Source organism: Gossypium raimondii, chromosome 6, assembly GCF_025698545.1.
Source record: "Gossypium raimondii isolate GPD5lz chromosome 6, ASM2569854v1, whole genome shotgun sequence".
Classification (NCBI taxonomy): domain Eukaryota; kingdom Viridiplantae; phylum Streptophyta; class Magnoliopsida; order Malvales; family Malvaceae; genus Gossypium; species Gossypium raimondii.
Genome location: NC_068570.1, coordinates 24,620,176 through 24,640,408, shown reverse-complemented (window position 1 = coordinate 24,640,408; position 20,233 = coordinate 24,620,176). Strand labels below are relative to the sequence as shown.

At 37.2% G+C, this 20,233-nt stretch overlaps 1 non-coding gene across 1 annotated transcript; it reads right to left on the bottom strand.

Annotated features, from left to right (window-relative positions):
- Positions 1-19,708: 19,708 nt before the first annotated feature.
- Positions 19,709-19,815, bottom strand: LOC128042031 (small nucleolar RNA R71). Its single transcript, XR_008197239.1, has one exon. It is a non-coding gene; the product is annotated as a small nucleolar RNA R71 (small nucleolar RNA).
- Between the last annotated feature and the right edge of the window lie 418 nt (positions 19,816-20,233).

The window sequence follows — 20,233 nt, the reverse complement described above, 5'->3', positions numbered from 1 at the left end:
TCGACATTTATGTAGTAGCTTGTCTACAAATGGTGTGTTATTGGATGGACGAGTTCTATGGAACTCGATATTGGTGTGTAGGAGATGGGTAGAAAATTATTCAAAATGTGCATTATTACAAAAGCACGTCTCGATATGTTCTTTTATATGTAATATTGATTTCTGTGAAAGTTGTATATATATTGTTTTGGATCTGTTACTCGATGTGTTGAAATGTTTGTCATATTGTATGTGTATATATTTTGTATCGATCTCACACTAAGCCTTTTAAAGCTCACCCATATTACTCGTGTGTCTCAAGTAATCCTCATAACTACAACTCGAAATCGGTCATCGAAGAGGCTCTCAGAATAATGGTTTATTGGTTATGGATTTTTAAGACGATTTAGGACTTTTATGGACTTTATGATTATATTTGGGATTTTATTTTGTGGAAAATTATTAAATTGTGGCATGAGATATTTTGTTTTTAAAACTATGGGCATTGAAAACATGGAATTTTATATGGATTAAAAATTTTAATGGTTTTCTTAATAAAATTTGCTTTCCGCAAACTCAATTAATCGAATAATTTCTGATGATCAAAACAATGTTTTGCAATGATAAGTAAGTCTTCCTTCGAAGTAATTTTTTACTACAACATATAAAAAGGGAATATTAAAGCATGTTTTTAAAGATTAGATCCATTTTTTTTCAACTCAAAGTTTTCGCCATTTTTATGGCCCATGTAATCGCTTAGATTGGGTCGTAACGTCTGGGCCCAATTTTGGGGTTACAAATTGTACTAAAATTAGAGTTGTGCAACAGTAGTGTGATGGTCAATTTGGAATGGAGAGTTTCGGATATTGTGTTTAAATGTTTGGTGTGACAGTGGGAATTTCGAGGACGAAATTCTTTTAAGGAGGGGAGAGTTATCACATCCCAAAAATCGAGTTAGAAGAAATTGGGTTAGTGGAATCAAAAGTGGTTGTATCTTGATTTTGAGTTAGGATTGTGAAAATTTTGAAAAGTAAATTGATCTGATTTCGTGGTTAAGTGTTTATTTGTGTGTGTAAGGTCCTATGTTCAAATCCCTTCCCTTGAATTTTTTTTACTTTTTCCCAAATCCCTATCTTTGAACACCTGGCATAAATATTATTTTTGCTCAACTAATGATAAAACAAGCCTGCTAGTTCAGCTTACCCTTTGGTCTTGTGTTCGAATCCCTATGTATGTATAGTAGAATTTTTTTTTAAACCCTGAGAAAAATCTAATGTGGATAATTAAGAGAAGTTAATCGGTACTTTTTTAAAAAATACATAAGGGATTTTCTCTTGATTCTTCTCTTCCTAACCATCCTTTTCCCACTTACCCACACTCTCTCTTTCACATCCCAATCCCTTTTTGTTTCCATTTTTTCCCAAATTTCTTTCTAGAGAATATTTTATGCAAAGCTTTTTCTCTAGCACAATTTTTCTTTTTCTTTCTTTTTTAATTTTTTCTTGTGTTTCTTTTTTATTTTATTCCTATAATCTGTTTCGGTTCCATTGTGTTGTTCTGACAAACAATCGTTTTGCTTCGGGTAAGTGTTGGTTGCAATTTTTTATAGAGATGGTGTATTGCTAGTTTTTAGTATAGAGTTAGGGGTTTATGTTGATGGTTTGAGTCGAAATTGATTTTTATAAATATCGTTTTTGGTTTCCAATAGGAGAAAAAGATGGTACATACGACATCTCACCAATAACTTAGGCACTATTTTAGGCTGCCGCTTTGCAAGGGTAAGTGATTAATGTTTTCGTATTAAGGGTTGTTTCGTTTGGTTAGGCTTTAGTATGGCGGTTGCGTTTGATTTGTGACTTGGTTTTAAGTGTATGATTGATAATTTTCACTTTTTGGGATGTTGATTTAAGTATTGAAATTCTCATGGTTAAGTTTGCTTCAGAAACTGATAAGGTGTGTAACAAAAAACCCGAAAAATAGTGAACGATGTCAAGCCAAAAAGCATTCTGTCAACGTCACACGATCGTGTGGCAGACCATGTGAGTCACATAGTCATGTGGTTGACCGTGTGGGTCACACAGGCGTGTGGCAACCCATGTAGGTCACACGGCCATGTGGCAGGCCGTATGGCAGCCCATGTGGTAGACAATATGGCAGACTATGTGAGTCACATGATCGTATTGTAGGCCGTGTGATAGCCCGTGTCGTGTCGACCTATTTTCTAAAAATTTCCACCTAGGCCCATTTGACTCCAAAATTCATAATTAGACCTCCCATGATATTTATGGATATGTGTCTTTATGTGATACAAGTAAGGTATGTGAAAAATACATGTACGTTCTATGTTCTGATAACTCTGAAAGCATGATTATGTATGGAAAGCATGCATGACATTTGTTTATAGGATATATGTGTTAGTTTATTTATGCATGTGCATCAGGGTGGGTTTGATATGTGTTGGAGGAAGTGTATTCTAGCAGTATTACTACAATTTTGGTGGTTAAACCAAAATATACGTCTGACAACTTAACTGCACCTTATCTGAGTGACATACCACTACGACCTGGTATGATTGGATGGATGGACTCTTGTTGTCCTAATTGTTGTGATTGGTTGGACGGAGTTGGTGTGTAGCAATAGGGGTAGGATCTGTGACTAAATTTGTATTGGAATATGTGTCTACATTCGCATATGAATCTGCGTCTGCATCTGCATCTAAATCTGAATATGCATCCGTATCTGATTATGAAAATACTTTTGATTATGTATATGAGAATATGTTTGAATCTATATCTGAAAACGTATTTATTTATTTATGTGTATCTGATTTGTTGCTTGGGATGTGTTACAGATCGAGGGGTTACAGATTGCATTGAAATCAGAGTTGTGAAACGGTAGTGTGATGGTCAGTTTGGAATGAAGAGTTTCAGATATTTTGGTTAAGTGTTTGGTGTGACAATAGGAATTTAGAGGACAAAATTCTTTTAAGGAGGGGAGAGTTGTCACATCCCGAAAATCGAGTTATAAGAAATTGGGTTAATGGAACCAATAGTGATTACATCTTGATTTTGAGTTAGGATTGTGAAAATTTTGAAAAGTAAATTATATGATTTTGTGGCTATGTGTTGTGTTTGTGTGTGAGAGGTCCTGTATTCAAATCACTTCCCTTGAATGTTATCTATTTTTGCTTAAACTCCTGTCTTTGAACATCTGGCATAAAATTTTTTTTCTCAACTGATAATAAGAATGAGCCTATTGGTTAAGTGGTACGGCTTCAGCTTACCCTTTAGTCTTGTGTTCAAATCCCTACATATGTAAAGTGGAAATTTTTTTTAAACTCTGAGAAAAATCTGATGTGGATAATTAATAGGAGTTAATGGGTAGTTTTTTTAAATAAAAAACATGAGGACTCCTAATTGTCCTTCTCCCACACACACACACACACACACTCTCTCTCTCTCTCTCTCTCTCTCTCTCACGTCCTAACTCCTCTCTATTTCCATTCATTTCCCAAAATTCCTTTTGGATAATTTTTTATGCTAAGTTTTTCTTTAGGACCCTTTTTTTTTTCTTTTTCAATTTTGTCTTGAGTTTCTTTCTATTTTATTCTTAATTTCTGTTTCAGTTCCATTGTGTTGTGCTGATAAAAGATCGTTCTGCTCCGAGCAGTGGCGGACCCACGTTGAGGCCCAAGGGGGCCATTGCCCCCCCAAAGTTTACTTTTTTTTCAATTTAGTCCTTTGTAAATTTACGCTATGGACCTCCCAAAAATATAAGTAGTACCCCCAAGGTTTATAATTTTTGCAATTTTCCCCTTTGTATATATATTATAGCCCTCCTAAAAATATAAATAGGTCCTTCTAATATTTTTATAGGATTAAAAATAATATTAAAAAATTTATTCTTGATAAAAACAAAGAGAAAATCTTCTTGAAGAAGCTAAATTACTCATGATAATTTTTGAATGATATTATTGTTAAATAATAATAAAATTAATGTTTATTTAATAGTTTACTTATCATAATAATATTTTATAAGTAATATAATAATATATATAAAAAGAAAAGAAAAGACGAAGAGACTTTTATCATCTTTCTTCTTCATATTGGTGCTTAACAAGAAAAGAAGAAAAAATTTCTTAATCATTTTCCTCCAAATTTGAAGTATAAGGTATGTTTTTCTTCAAATTTTCATAGATTTTGAATATTTGAAACTTGTTTTATATATATGTACCAATAGATTTTGTTTTACCAAGTATATTAAAAGTTGTCATTAAAGGATAATGATGGAACTTGGAAGCTTATAAAATTAAGTGAAATGTGTATGTTTTTTGATGGAAAATGATCAGGAGACAGTTTCTAACTTGTTAAAAGTGTAAAAATGAAACAAAAATAGTTAGATAATGTTATAGTAAGTTTCGGCTAAAGTGAAGGGGAGGAAAAAAACCTTGGTCACTTTGTTTAAAATTATGTCAAATGATAGTTTGTGAAGCAATGAGCATTCCTGTGAAAACGGAATAAAAAATGATTAACCGAGGAGAAAGTTATGTGAATATAGGAAACTTAAGTTGTCAACTTGATAGACCATGTATATTCAAGCTTGCCATTAGTAGTTGATTTACTATATCTAGCTATATTAATTTTATTTTTATGATTTTGAATGATTTAATTAGTATTTAAAAGATTATTTTTGAATTGAAAACTATGATTTCAATTATAAAATTAGTAAATTCTTGATTTTAAGTTGAATTTGAATATTATGATTTTGAATGGTTGAACAAGCACAAGCATGAGTATGTTTCATTAAAAGTAAAAATTTTATATTATGCAATTTATGATTTGAATATGAAATAAAATTGAAATGAGAATGATATGAAAATGGAAATGAAATGGATATTATAGTCATTTTACATTTTTATAATTTTATAAAATTAAATTCTAGGTCAATTACAAAAACTGAGGAAAGTAAAGAATTTTTATACTTTTTTAAGAGGAATGTAACAATCCAAACCCGGCCTAGACGTTATGGCCGAATCTGGCGATGTCACATGGAATGAGATTTGAAGACAAGATTGTCGAGTTAAAACAGTTACAGTTAGTTAGCTTTTATTTAATTCGGAAAAAATAAGTACTAGTTGATTTGCTTTAACACTTGTGTCTTAGCGGAAGCTTTTGTAACCAATTAATTTAAGGAAAATCGTTTCTATTTACGAAAACCTTAGTTTTTAGAAAAACCGTGTTTTGTTGAGTTGCAGTTTCAAAAAAAATCCATAAAAAAGTATAAAGTCTCAAATTTAAAGTCAATCAGTCCATAGTCTAAGAGTTGCACCAAAAACCCCAAATAAGTAATAAATTCTAGACATTAACGGAAGACAGTCTAAAATTTACGTGTGGACACTGTCGAGTCCTCTACTGCACCAACCCGTCAAGGTTGGGGATTACCTGTATAGATTAAACAGAAAAAGGGTGAGTTTTCTCCAACTCAGTGTGTAATCCCCACAGAAAACATGCATACAGATATTCAACAGCATTCAGTTAGATACAGTCTGGGGCCTGGGCCCATCAAAGATCAGTTTGGGTCTTAGCCCGTTCAGATACAGTCTCAGAAATACATTAGGGCATTGACCCATATCGATCTGAGAATGCGAGATCTGATAAATCGAATCCTACCCACCAGCCTCTACACACCATCTCCGTCCAACCCTACACACCATGTGGGGATTAAATCAACCCACCATCCCTACACACCATGCTGTACTGAAATACGACACATAATCAAAAGGATGCAGCTGAACTGCCAGATAATAGGCTTAATAGCCTTTTAGACACTTCCTCCAAATATCATCAACCCACCCCGATGCAATGCAACATGCAAAATATGTCTTGCCATTATGCAATTAATAGTACGTACATTCAGATATCATAAGTCATGCTCGGTATAAAAATCAGACAGACTTATCACACATATAGGGGTCTAAGTAAAGCTTACCGACCCTACAGTAGGTCCAGAGTCGACTTGGGTGACCCGTGCAACCTTACAGAACTTTTCAGAAAAATGGGCTCACATGCCCAATTGGCCTGCCCGTGTGGGCCCACACACCCATGTAGCCCACTCGGCCCAAATTGGCCTTGGTCCCGTGATCCATTTTTAATGTAACCCATGCTAGCTAAATATTCATATATGTTTTCACTATTTACTTATATGTTCCTTGAAAGCTGTCTACTTGAGTCACTATTACAAAATTATTTATATCTTGAGCTACAAAATTCCAAATTAAGATCCGTTTGATGTCTTTGAAACTAGACTCAAATAACTTTCTACCATAAAATTTTTAGAATTTTTGGTTTAGCCAATAAGTACAGTAAAATCTTCAAACTTACCCCTGTTCTGCTGTCTAACAGCTTCGTCCCTTCTTTGCTAAAAATTTATTATCTCCTAATACAAAATTTGGATGATGTTTCCATTTGTTTCTATTGAAAATCGACTCATTAATAATTTAAACATGTAAATTTTAACCCCTGATTATTTTTCTCCAATTTTTGATGATTTTCCAAAGTCACAACAGGGGAACCCGAATTCATTCTGACCTTACAATTCCATTACTTACACCATTTCTTCTATGAGAAACTAGACTCAATAAGCTTTAATTCCATATTTTGTTCATCCTCTAATTCGATTTCCACAATTTATGGTGATTTTTCAAAGTTAGCCTACTGCTGCTGTCCAAACAACAAGGAATTTTGACTTTTCGCCGAATCCTATTTTCTGCTTTTCAGGTACACACCTAGTTTTGTTTGATGCTAAAATAGTCCCCGAGGACTCCAAAACCTATAACTGAACAAATAACACTAATTTAATCTCACATAACGTGATCCCAAATCGAACTCGTATCGAGGTTTTAACCCATAAGCGAGTAAACTTTACCTTCAACCAATGAACAGTAATTCCCACACAAACTAAGATTTCGATTGGTGATTACGAACCCTTGAATCCTCCCCTAACTAGCATAAACAAAAAACTTCAGAAGAAAGTTAAAAAACGAAGACAAATCACTTATCTAAAACTTACCAAATGATCACAGACAAACGTGGTGCGACACGAGGCAGAGTGGGAAAAGAAAATCAAGAAGATGAAGGGTGAAAGATAGCAGAAATTTGGCAGCAATGAAGAGAAAAACGGCAAGAGTGTTGAGGGATTTGGGGGAAAATAATAAAAGGAAAAAAAAGATGAATAGAATATTTGATAACCACCCTAATCCTTTATTTCTCTCCATCCAACTCCCCACTCAATCCACTACTTAGATTTTTAGTCCATCTCAAACTTTCCTAGACGCACGAGCAAAAATAATACCCACTCCATGATTCGAACACAAGACCTCCTTCACACCAATACTCCACTTATCCACCAGACTAGCAGGCCCGTTCTGTTAATGATTTGCCAACTTTTACTTAAAAGCATACTGACCAAAGATAGGGCTTATTCATAAAAATACCAAAATTTGCCCAAGTTTTGGCTTGAACTTGGGACCTCCGAAACACACCCAGAACACATAACCACTAAAGTAGACAGATGATGACACTACTAACACATCGCATCCTCAGGCTCCCATGTGGCCTGCTCAGCGCTATGAGTACGCCATAGAACCTTTACCAGTGGAATAAATTTCCTTCTCAAAACCTTAACGTCGTGATCCAGAATCTGAACCAGCTCTTCCTCAAAGGTCAAATCTGGCATAACATCGATCTCTTCAACAGAGTGGTAGCGCCTCAACATGTCTTCTAGTATCTGAATCACCCTCTCAGACTGACCATCGGTCTAAGGATGGAATGCAGTATTGAAGCCCAACCTTGAACCCAGAGCCTTATATAACTTCCTCCAAAATCGAGACGCGAAACGAGGATCCCTATCAGAGGTGATTGAAACCGGTACTCCATGCAGTCACGCTATCTAAGAAATATAAAGCTTCACATTCTTCTGTAGAGAATAATTAGTACGAATCGGTATGAAGTAGGCAGACTTGGTCAATCGATCCATGATGACCCATATTGAATCCTTCTTAGTGGGTGTTAGAGGTAACCCATTAACGAAATTCATAATTACGTGCTCCCATTTCCAAAGAGGAAACTTAACCAGCTGCAGCAGACTCGAAGGTAACTGATGCTCAGCCTTAACCTGCTGGCAAGTCAGACATCTTCCCACAAAATCAGTAACCTCACGTTTCAACCCTGGCCACCAATATAACTCACGAAGGTCTCTGTACATCTTATTTTCCGTTAGGATGCATAGCATAAGGGCTATTATGCACCTCTCTCAGTATGGCCTATTTCAAATCAGTATCATTCGGAACACAGATTCTCCCACAGAAACAGAGTATCCCATCACTGTTCAATCCAAAATTCGTAGTACTACCACCCTCAATCTACCGAAATCGAAGACCCAACGACTCATCCTCTAACTGCTTACCAATAATCTGATCAATCCATGACGGCTTAACCTGAAGCTCGACTAATAAACTACCATCATCAAATAAACTTAGGCGAGCAAATATCGCCTTCAAATCAATCATAGACCTACGGGTCAATGCATTAGCCACCACATTGGCCTTACCAGGGTGGTACTCAATGGTGTAGTCATAGTCTTTAAGCAGCTCAATCCATCTGTGCTGCCTAAGATTAAGTTCCTTCTGAGTAAGGAGATACTTGAGGCTCTTAAAATCACTGTAGATGATACACTTCTCACCATACAAATAATGCCTCTAGATTTTTAGTATGAATACCACAGCGACCAATTCCAAGTCATGCATCAAATAATTCGCCTCATGGGTCTTAAGCTGACGAGACACATAAGCTACCACCTTACCATCCTGCATCAACACACATCCCAAACCGACATGTGATGCATCACTATAAATAGTGAACTCCTTTCCAGGCTCCGGCTATATCAGAATAGGGGCCTCAATCAGCACAGTCTTGAGCTTCTCAAAGCTCTCTTGTTGCGCATCAGTCCAGTTAAATAGCACACCCTTACGTAGCAGCTTAGTCAAGGGTGCTGCAATCAATGAAAAACCCTCTACAAATCATTGATAATATCTCGTCAGTCCCAGAAAACTATGGATCTCAGACAAGTTCCTAGGCTACTTCCACTCAAACACAGCCTTAATGTTTCGAGGATTAACTTGAATCCCCTCAGCCGAAGCTACATGACCAAGAAATGTCTCCTCACGCATCCAGAACTATTACTTACTAAACTTAGCATAGAGTTGGTTTTCCCTTAAAGTCTGAAGAACGACTCGAAGGTGCTCATCATGCTCATCCTCAGTCCTCGAGTAAACCAGTATATCATCGATGAATACCACCACAAATCGATCCAGATAAGGCTGGAACACTCGATTCATTAAATCCATGAAAGTTGTCGGTGCATTAGTCAGCCTGAATGGCATCACTAGGAACTCGTAGTGACCATAATGAGTCCTAAATGTCGTCTTATGAACATCAACCTTCTTAACCCTTAATTGATGATACCCAAATCAGAGGTCAATCTTGGAGAAAACTGAAGCTCCTCGAAACTGGTTAAACAGATCATCTATCCTTAGTAAGGGGTACTTGTTCTTAATGGTCATCTGGTTCAGTTGCTGATAGTCGATGCACATCCGCATGGATCCATCATTCTTCTTTACAAACAGTATCGGTGCTGCCCACGGAGACATACTAGGGCGGATGAACCAACGATCCAATAGCTCCTAAATCTGAGACTTAAGCTCCGTAAGCTCCTTGGGTGCCATTTGGTAGGGGGCGATAGACACCGAAGCTGTACGAGGAAGGAGCTCTATCCCAAACTCCACTTCACGATTCGGAGGTAAACTCAGTAGCTCCTCAAGAAAGACGTCTGAAACATCCTTTACCATTCTAATATCCTTAATTGTAGATTCCCCAGAATCTGAAACACTTACATAGACCAAGAATGCCTCACATCCCTTACGAACCAACTTCTCCGCCACTAGTGTAGAGATCACATTAGATAAGTAGTTCCGACGTTCTCCAATCATGACTACCTTCATATCTTCCTCGACGATTGTTTCCTTCTCGACCAGGGCCAAAAGATCTCACTCCCTCTGTGGGGCTATCAAAACTCTCAAATTATCTCTGAGGCCATCCTCAAAGCAGACACATCGCTCATACTCAAATCTACCATACCTCGCGCATAGCGGCTCAGTCTCAGAAACTAGGCCTCGTACTCGGCCACTAATCGATCCCCCTGTGTAGGATTCAGAAACTCCTTCTACGTGCATCCACATAACTAGCTCTGACCTATTTCCCCTGGAAGGTAATCTTAAAGAACTCTCATGTTAAACGTTCGGGCTGAGTACCCTCCTTAACGGTCAGCCATCATTGATAAGCCTCGTCCCGCAGCAGCGAGACTGCACCCTCATTAATAATTTAAACATGTAAATTTTAACCCCTAATTATTTTTCTCCAATTTTTGATGATTTTCTAAATTCAAAACAGTGGAACCTGAATTCATTCTGCCTTGTCTCACAAAAATTATCATATCTCATGATTTAAAATTTCATTAGTTACACCGTTTCTTCTATGAGAAACTAGACTCAATAAGGTTTAATTCCATATTTTTTTAATCCTCTAATTCCATTTCCACAATTTATGGTGATTTTTCAAAGTTAGCCTACTGCTGCTATCCATACAACAAGTAATTTCGACTTTTCGTCGAATCCTATTTTTTGCTTTTTGAGTACACACCTGGTTTTGTTTGATGCCAAAACAGTCCCCAAGGACTCCAAAACCTATAATTGAACAAATAACACTAATTTAATCTCACATAACATGATCCCAAATCGAACTCGTATCGAGGTTTTAACCCATAAGCGACTAAATCTTACCTTCAACTGATGAACAGTAATTCCCACACAAACTAAGACTCCGATTGATTATTACGAGCCCTTGAATCTTCCCCTAATTAGCATAAACAAAACACTTCAAAAGAAAGTTAACAAATGGAGACAAATCACTTATCTAAAACTTACCGAACGATCGCAGACAAATGTGGAGCGACACGAGGCAGAGTGGGAAAAGAAAAATCAAGAAGATGAAAGGTGAAAGAGAGCAGAAATTCTGCAGCAATGAAGAGAAAAACGACAAGAGTGTTGAGGGATTTTGGGGAAAGTAAAACAACGAAAAAAAAGATGAAAAGAATAGTTGATAACCACCCTAATCCCTTATTTCTCTCCATCAAACTCCCACTAAATCCACTACTTAGATTTCAGTCCATCTCAAACTCTCCTGGACGCACGAGCAAAAATAATGCCCATGCCAATATTCAAACACAGGACCTCCTTCACACCAACACTTCACTTATCCACCAGACCAGCAGGCCTATTCTGTTAATTATTTGCCAACTTTTACTTAAAAGCATACTGACCAAAGATAGGGCTTATTCATAAAAATACCAAAATTTACCTAAGTTCTGGCTTGACCTTGGGACCTCCCAAACACACCCAGAACACATAACCACTAAAGTAGACAAATATTTTGTGTCACACATTCACAATACCCAAAACTAAAATTTTGGGGTGTTACAAGGAAAAGTAGTGATACTTATGGTGCAAGTCAACTAGTGAACAATAAAGATTCTCCAACTATTGAAGTTAATACTTCTAAATGTCCAAGATTTGTAAGTGAAGATCATTCAAATCTTTCTTTTGATATCAATAATCTAGAGCGAGATCTAAGATTATGTCCTCAAATATGGAAATATCCTGTTAATCAAAGAGATGAAGCCATTCGAGCATATTTAGAAATGGGGCCATATCAAATACTGTAACACCCTTAACATGTTCTAAATGTCCAGACCAAGTCCAAAGAGTTACATCAACGATACTAAAAACATCACATTACTAACGCAGTCAAAATGAACCATTAGCACATAATATCAAACACAACAATTAACTAAGTATATAATCTTTCCAAACATCATAATATCATAGAATATCGAAATTCCTAATAGTAGTATTTAAAAGAAATATAAAAGCTTGACCGATCTTCTGGGGCGCCGACCCGTTCAAGTCTAAGAACTACCTGAAATCCAATCAATAACAAAGTGAGTTGTGAACTCAGTGCGTAAATGAAGTTTGTTCAATTAGACCACATTTCTAAAATAGTTTCTAAATTTAAAGTCACAAATAGAGAGTTACACGGTCTAGACACACGCCCGTGTCCTTTCCTGTGTGAACCCTGCACTAACATGGCCATACACGGCCTAGACACACGGCCACCTACACAGCCATGTGGTGTTGACTATCATATTTTCTGGCATCTGAAATTCACAAAATTTAAGGTTTTCGGTACGCACCTGAAGGGACTTTGAAGCGATAATAGCGTGGAGAGTCTCCGAAGCCTAAAACAACTGTACAATCATTCAATCAACCAATTTTAACGACAAAAAAGTACAGTTACACATAGAAACTTATGTCCAAAACTTCGACATGTAAACCTTCAACGAAAACAGAACTTACCGAAAGATTAACTGAAGTTAATCAAATTGTCCTTCCGAGACTCGTTACTTCCAACTCCTATTCCTAAAAAAAGGAACCAACATCGCTTAATAATGAGAATTCATCCATTATCACAACTATCACCCATTCCACACTGTTGTTTCTTAGAACTTTAACAAATTAACACAATCAACATCATAGAGGACTTACTTACCTGACCCGTGCAACAAATCAGAATGAAAAGTTCAATAATCGACAGGGTACGGTCAAACGATGTAAAACGAAAGCGAAAGGGGAGAAAAAGAGAACAAAGGAAAAAGAGAAAAAAAAGAAAAGAAAAAAGAGGAAATGATGACAAAAAGAGAACGTTTAAAAAAAAAGCCTTTGTCTTAACCACAAACATATTTCCAACAACAAGCAAATTTTTTCCTAACGCACACGATGAGACTCGAACTCGGACCAAACAGAATACAGATGCTTAACCAGTGAACCAGCAGGCTTATTCTTGACACAGATTTACTTAGAATTGCACTTAACTATGTAACGCATTAATAGGGGTTGTTTTAAAAATAATAAAACTTTTAACTATGCAACTCGAACTCCAGACCTTAAAGAGAATAGAAAAACACGGAGCCATAGATAAAAAAATTAATTATTATAGATTCCACAATTAAATTCTCAAAATTTTGGGGTGTTATAACTCTCTCCCCCTAAAAAAAATTTCGGCCTCGAAATTTACTTGACTTAAATATATACAGATATTGTTGCCAAATTGAATCTTCAGGTTCCCAAGAGGCTTCCCCATTCCTATGATTTTTCCACAAAACCTTAACCAGAGGAACATTTTTCTTCCTCAGTACCTAAACATTGTGATATATGATCTGAATAGGTTCCTCCTCGAATGTTAAATTCAGTCGCAACTCGATTTTGTCAGCAAGAACAATGTGCAATGGATCAAATCGATATCGTCTCAACATCGAGGCATGAAACACATCATGAATTCACTCTAACTCTGGCAGTAGTTCTAACTAATACATAATAGGTTTGACTATTTTCAAAATGAGGTAAATTCCAATGTAGCTCAGGCTCAGCTTGCCCTTGCATCCAAATCAAAAAACCTTTTTCCATAGCGACACCTTCAGGAACACCAAATCACATACAGAAAACTCGATATCCTTTCTTTTTAAATCAGCATAGGGCTTCAGTAGATCAAAGGCGGCTTTCAGTCTATCTCAAATTAATTTCACCGTGTTCTCAATTTTAAAAACTAGCTCAGGACCCAAACCCAGCCTTCACTTAATTCTATCCAAAATAGAGGAGTATGGCACATACGACCATACAAGGCCTCGTAGGGTGCCATCTAAATACTAGATTGAAAACTGTTATTGTATGCAAACTCAGCCAACGGTAGATGATCCGCCCAACTACCCCAGAACTCTATTACACAACCCCGAAGCATGTCCTCTAAAATTTAAATGACTCGCTTAGACTGTCCGTCAGTCTGAGGATGATACGCAGTACTAAAATTAAGTCGGGTGCCTAAAGCCTCATGGAGCTTCTTCAAGAACCTAGATCTGAACCAAAAATCTCTATCAAAGATGATTGACACTGGAATCCCGTGTAGTCTCATGATTTCTGCAATATACAATTTAGCTAACTTTTGCAGGGAATAATTTGTTCTAATAAGGATAAAGTGAGCGGAATTGGTCAATTGATCAACGATACCCAAACTGAATCTTTCTTAGTGCGGGTTAAACGCAACCCACTAACAAAATCCACCTTTACATGCTCCAACTTTCACTGAGGAATCTTAACTGGCTGAAACAAACCAGAAGGCAACTGATGTTCAGCCTTAACCTTTTGGCATGTTAGAAAGTGGGAGACAAAAACAACTACCTTCCATTTCAGCCCGAGTTAACAATAGAGTTCGCGAAGGTCCAGATACATTTTGTTCCCACCAGGATGCATAGCATAGGGACTACTATGCACCTCCTGTAGGATCAACTGCCTTAACTCTTTATCATTAGGTATGCAAATCTGACCTCTGAAACACAGAACCTTGTCGTTGTCCAAGCTAAAATCAGAAGTTTCGTTCGAACCAACCTGTTGTAGTCGCTGAACTAAGGACTCATCGCTCAACTGTTTAGCTTGAATCTGCTCAACCCAAGTCAGTTTAACCTACAATTCGGCTAACAACCCACCATCCTCAACCAAACTCAGACGAGCTACCATTCTCTCAGATCAATCATCGCTCTACAGCTAAGGGCATCAGCTACCACATTAGCCTTGCTTGGATGATACTCTATCGTGCAGTCATAATTTTTAAGTAACTCAACCCACCTACGTTGCCAAAGATTTAACTCTTCCTGAGTTAATAGATATTTGAGGCTCTTATGATCGGTGTAAATGATATAGTTTTCACTATACAGATAATGCCTCTAGATCTTCAGAGCAAACTAGATCACAGCCAGCTCAAGATCATGTGTAGAGTAGTTACCCTCGTGTGCCTTAAGTTGTCGCGATGCGTAAGAGACCACTTTACCATCTTGCATCAAAACACATCCTAGCCTGACTTGTGACGCATCGTTGTATACCACAAACTCCTGACCCAATTCCGGTTAAACTAGAACAGAAGCTTGTGTTAGAGCAGGCTTAAGCTTATCAAAACTAGATTGTTGTGCTTCAGACCAAACAAACAGAGTATTCTTATGTAGCAACTTCATAGAGGTGACGCAATTAGAGAAAATCTTTCGACGAACCTTCGATAGTAACCGACAAAGCCCAGGAATCTACGAAGCTCAGATACATTTTTTGGTTGCTTCCACTCAACTATAGTGTCTATTTTCTGTAGATCTAATTGGATCATTTCCACAATTACCACATGACCCAAAAAAGTAACTTCCTGTAACCAAAACTCGCACTTACTAAACTTAGCATACAACTATTTTTCTCGGAGTATCTGGAGTACAATGCGAAGGTGAGTATCATGTTCAAACTCAGTTTTAGAGTAGATCAGGATGTCGTCAACAAAAACCAACACAAATTGCTCGAAGTACGATTGGAACACCCGATTCATTAAATCCATAAACACCGATGGGGCATTCGTCAAGTCGAAAGGCATCACCAGAAACTCGTAGTGTCCATAACGAGTCCTAAAGGCGAAGTTGTACACATCATTCTCTTTGACCTTGAGTTGATGGTAACCAGTGTGCAGATCAATTTTTGAGAAAATAGATTCCCCTCGAAACTCGTTAAACAAGTCGTCAATCCTCAGTAACGGGTATTTATTTTTTATTATTAACTTGTTCAACTATTGATAATCTATGCACATCCTCATCAATCTATCTTTCTCTTAAAAAATAACACTGGTGCCCCCCATGGAGACACACTCGGTCGGATGAAACCCCTATCAAGAAGTTCCTGAAGTTGGGCTTTTAGCTCGATCAGCTCCTTCGGTGCCATGCGATAGGGTGCAATAGACACCGGAGCGATACTTGGTAAAAGATCAATACCGAATTCCACCTCTCTATTTGGAGGTACTCCGGGCGATTCCTTAGGGAAGACATCAGGGAATTCTTTCACAGTGCGGATATCTCCCACAGAAAGCTTTGTGGGAACCGAATTGGATACATAGGAAAGGTATGCCTCACACCCCTTTTGAACTAACTTGTCTGCTACAAGGGCATAGATTACATTCGAGAGATAATCTCGACTCTCACCAACCATAACCACCTCGTCATTCTCATCCGTTCTCAGAGTAACTCTCTTGGTTGCACATTCTAGACTGATCTGCTATTCTACGAGTCAATCCATTCCCAGAATCAAATCAAACTCATTAAAGGGTAACTCCATTAGATCAGCTGGAAACACTGTACCATGGATCTCTAGATGTACCCATCTGTATACTCTATCAACCTGAACTGACAAACCCAAAGGACTAATCACATAAAACTCTCTAGCAAGATTTTTAACAGTTAAACCTAGATTTACAAAAACAACACTTGCTATATAATAGTGAGTAGATCAAATATCAATGAGAGCATAGTACAAAATATAATGCATGAACAATGTACCTATAATAACATCAACATTATCACTATTCTCGCAGCGTCTCACCGCGTAAACTAGTTGACTATCGAGTCTGACTGGCACCCTCTACCCGGTGCTCTTTGTACTCTCCCCCAACCATTACCCCCTCTACCAGAACCACGACCTCTAGGTGGTTGCTGAACCACTCTCGAAGGCTGAACAGAACCTGGAGCCGGAGTCTGTGCCGTAGTTGGCACCTGATCTGGTTGATAGGGGCAATCCCTAACTCGACGCTCCATAACCCGCAAGGAAGGCACACTCCTAACTTCCTCCAGCACTCGTCCGAATAGTGTTTCCCATAATCAGTGCACAGCTGAATCTCAGTCACTGCAACTGGTGCCTTGGGCCTCGAAAGCCTATCAAATCTCGCCTGTTTCTTAGGGCGTTGTCTAGAACTAGAGGGAACCAAATCCCTCTTAATCTTACTCTGATCCCTCTCGCGATAACACCGCTCACGCTCTTTGTCCACTATTTTTACTTTATCAACCAGAGCCGTAAAAACCCGCTCCCTTTGAGGAGCTATCAGAACCCATGGATCATATCTCAATCTTTTCTTAAACCTCACGCACTTGTTGTAGTCAGACGATACCATTGTTTATACATACCTACTCAGGCGCAAAAATTCAGCTTCATATTTAGCCATAGATTAGTCCCTGGAAACATAAAAATTTATGTGTTTTTACATGCCCTTTTTAACTTAAATAATGCTCTTTCTGTTAAATTCTTATCGAAAAATAATTAAATATTATAAAATAATTAAATTATGTTAAAAATATGAACATGATGAATTTTAATTATTTTATAGTTACTTTTGATTAATTTTGACTATTTTCGACAAATTCGCACAAAAGAAAAAAATTGGCTCGGTAAACAATGCTCGAAGAATAAAATCGAGAAGTAATTTGAAGTATCGAGGCAAATTTATTTCCAGCCTAAGATGGTCTAAAAATCTGTGTTAATTCATAATATAATTAATTTTAATTTATTCCCAATTTAATTTGGGCTAAATAAATTATTATTAATTAATTATGGAAAAAAAAGGTCTAGTTGAACCGCATTGGTTGAACCGAACCAGCCACCAATTGGGCTGCCCAGAACCGTCCATATGCTGACCCAAATCAGCATTTTAGCTGACTAAATAAGCTTACAAAGAAGCCCTTCAATAAATTTCAACCTTGCATTCAAGCCCCTCCAAAAAATGTGGCTTTATGGATTTGCCCCGGGCTATTTTTAGCAAAGTTGAATCTCTCAACTTTGCCATGTCTGTGGCCAACCAAGGGGGGCCTCTGATGGAATTTGCTATTTTTAGCAACCACAATCAGCTATAAAAGCCACCCCTTGCTGATCATTCAACACATCCCTCACACTCTCATTCTCTCTTTTCCTCTCTCACTTTCTCTCAACTTTTCCTTCCCATTTTCCCTTTTGTTCAAGTGTTGATTTCTTCTCTTGGGAAAGAGGTCCTCATCAGCCATTGTTGAGCAACAATTAAAGTGTTCATAAGCCACCTTGATAGCCGAGGACAACGGAGAATGAAGAACAGAGAAATCAGTCAAGCCACGGAGAAACCCTGGATTTGCTTCTTGTTCCTATCTTTTTAAATTTCGTTGTTGTTTTGACAAACATGTTTCTGAATATTTATGCTATTGAAATGGTTATTTTAATCAATCTAGTTTGAGTTTAATCCGTGTTGGGTTGATTATATTTTTCCTGCTTGAATTATTGAAATTGTGTTTCCGCTGTTATAGGCCTCGGTTAGATACTTGATTAAGTAAAATCATGCTTAAGTTATTCTTGCAATATTAATTGTTAGATAACTAATGAACTAATTATTAAATCATATTAAAATTGTAATTAATTGACACAATACTTAATCAGTGCATGTTTATTCTTCTAAGGTAGCTGAAGTTAATTTAGCATTGCATTTGGCGATACATATGCCTTGCATAACTTGCAAGATTATTGTGATTAAACGGTTTGAAGGTAGAAATACTCTGTTACCTTACTTGATCTTTTATATGCTTGTAAAGATTGATTAATCACTTGGCTTGACATTGAAAAATGTTCAAGAGATTGATTAATTTAATAAGTATGTATGAGCAGTAGTTAGCAAAATACCGAGTTGCTGTGAATTTGTTCGTAGCAGTATAAACATAAGTTTAATAATTCCAAGTTAAAGGAATGTAATTAATCCAACACAATTATATCATCTTGATTAAACCTTATTTGAAATCGTGTATTAGAACCTTTTTATTTTTAAATTTTTTTACTTAGTTTTCAACCCTTAGTTTTTAATCATCTTTAAACCAAAATATTTTCCATCACCAAAGTGTTTTAACATTAATTTCCTAAATATTCCTTTTTACAGTCCCTGTGGATACGATAACTCGGCATTTACTTGTCACTTTATTACTTGTTGCGATTGTGTACACTTGCACATTTTCCTCGTCCAAAGTTTTTGGCGCCGTTTCCGGGGACTATTTTTAAAAAAAAGCCATTATTTGTGAATTTATTTTTACATTTTGGTTTATTTATTTTCCTGTTTAAATCTTTACTTACTTAATCTTTCTGTGATTATTTCAGGTGTTTATGAGTATTGACCAGATTATCGACTTACTCCCTATGGACCCTGAAATAGAACAAACCTTTCGATAGCGAAGAAGACAAGTGAACCAGAGAAGGACCGAAGAGATAAACTTTGAGAATATGAATCAAGGAAACGGAGCAAACCTTGCTCAGAATCCTATTCTTATTGCTGATGATAGGGATAGAACTTTACGACAGTATGTCATGCCAGTATTTAACGATGTTAATTCGGGTATTAGGAGACCCAAAATCGAGCCACAACAATTCGAGCTGAAGCCAGTCATGTTCCAGATGCTTCACACTATGGGCCAATTTAGTAGAATGCCTACTGAAGATCCTCATCTTCACTTAAGACCATTTATGGAAGTGAGTGATTCTTTCAAGCTAGCCAGAGTCCCCGAAGATGCATTACGGCTAAAGTTGTTCCCATATTCGCTAAGGGACAGAGCTCGTGCCTAGCTGAAATCATTGCCATCGAACTCTATTTCTATATGGCAAGAGTTAGCCGAGAAATTCCTCATGAAGTATTTCCAGCCGAACAAGAATACCAAGTTGAGGAATGAGATCACTGCCTTCCAACAAATGGATGATGAGCCCCTGTATGAGGCATGGGAAAGGTACAAAGATTTATTACGAAAGTTCCCTCATAATGGAATCCCACATTTCATTTAACTTGAGACATTCTATAATGGTCTCAATGCTCACACGAGGATGGTAGTGGACGCCTCTGCTAATGGTGCTTTCCTTTCTAAGTCTTATAATAAGGCTTACGAAATTATTGAGAGGATTGCCAACAACAATTATCAATGGCCAACCAATCAAGTAGTATCAAGAAGACGAGTCACTGGAATACATGAAGTGGACGCTCTCACTTCACTCGCATCTCAGGTACCTTCAATATCCTCAATGATTAAGAATCTTACCACTAATTGGTCTAACAGTTTTGCAGCCGAACCACCTAACCAATTTGAGAATATAGCATGTGTGTATTGTGGAGAAGGACATTTGTTTAAAGAATGTCCATCGAACCCCGAATCCATATATTACATGGGTAACCAAAACCAAAACCGATGG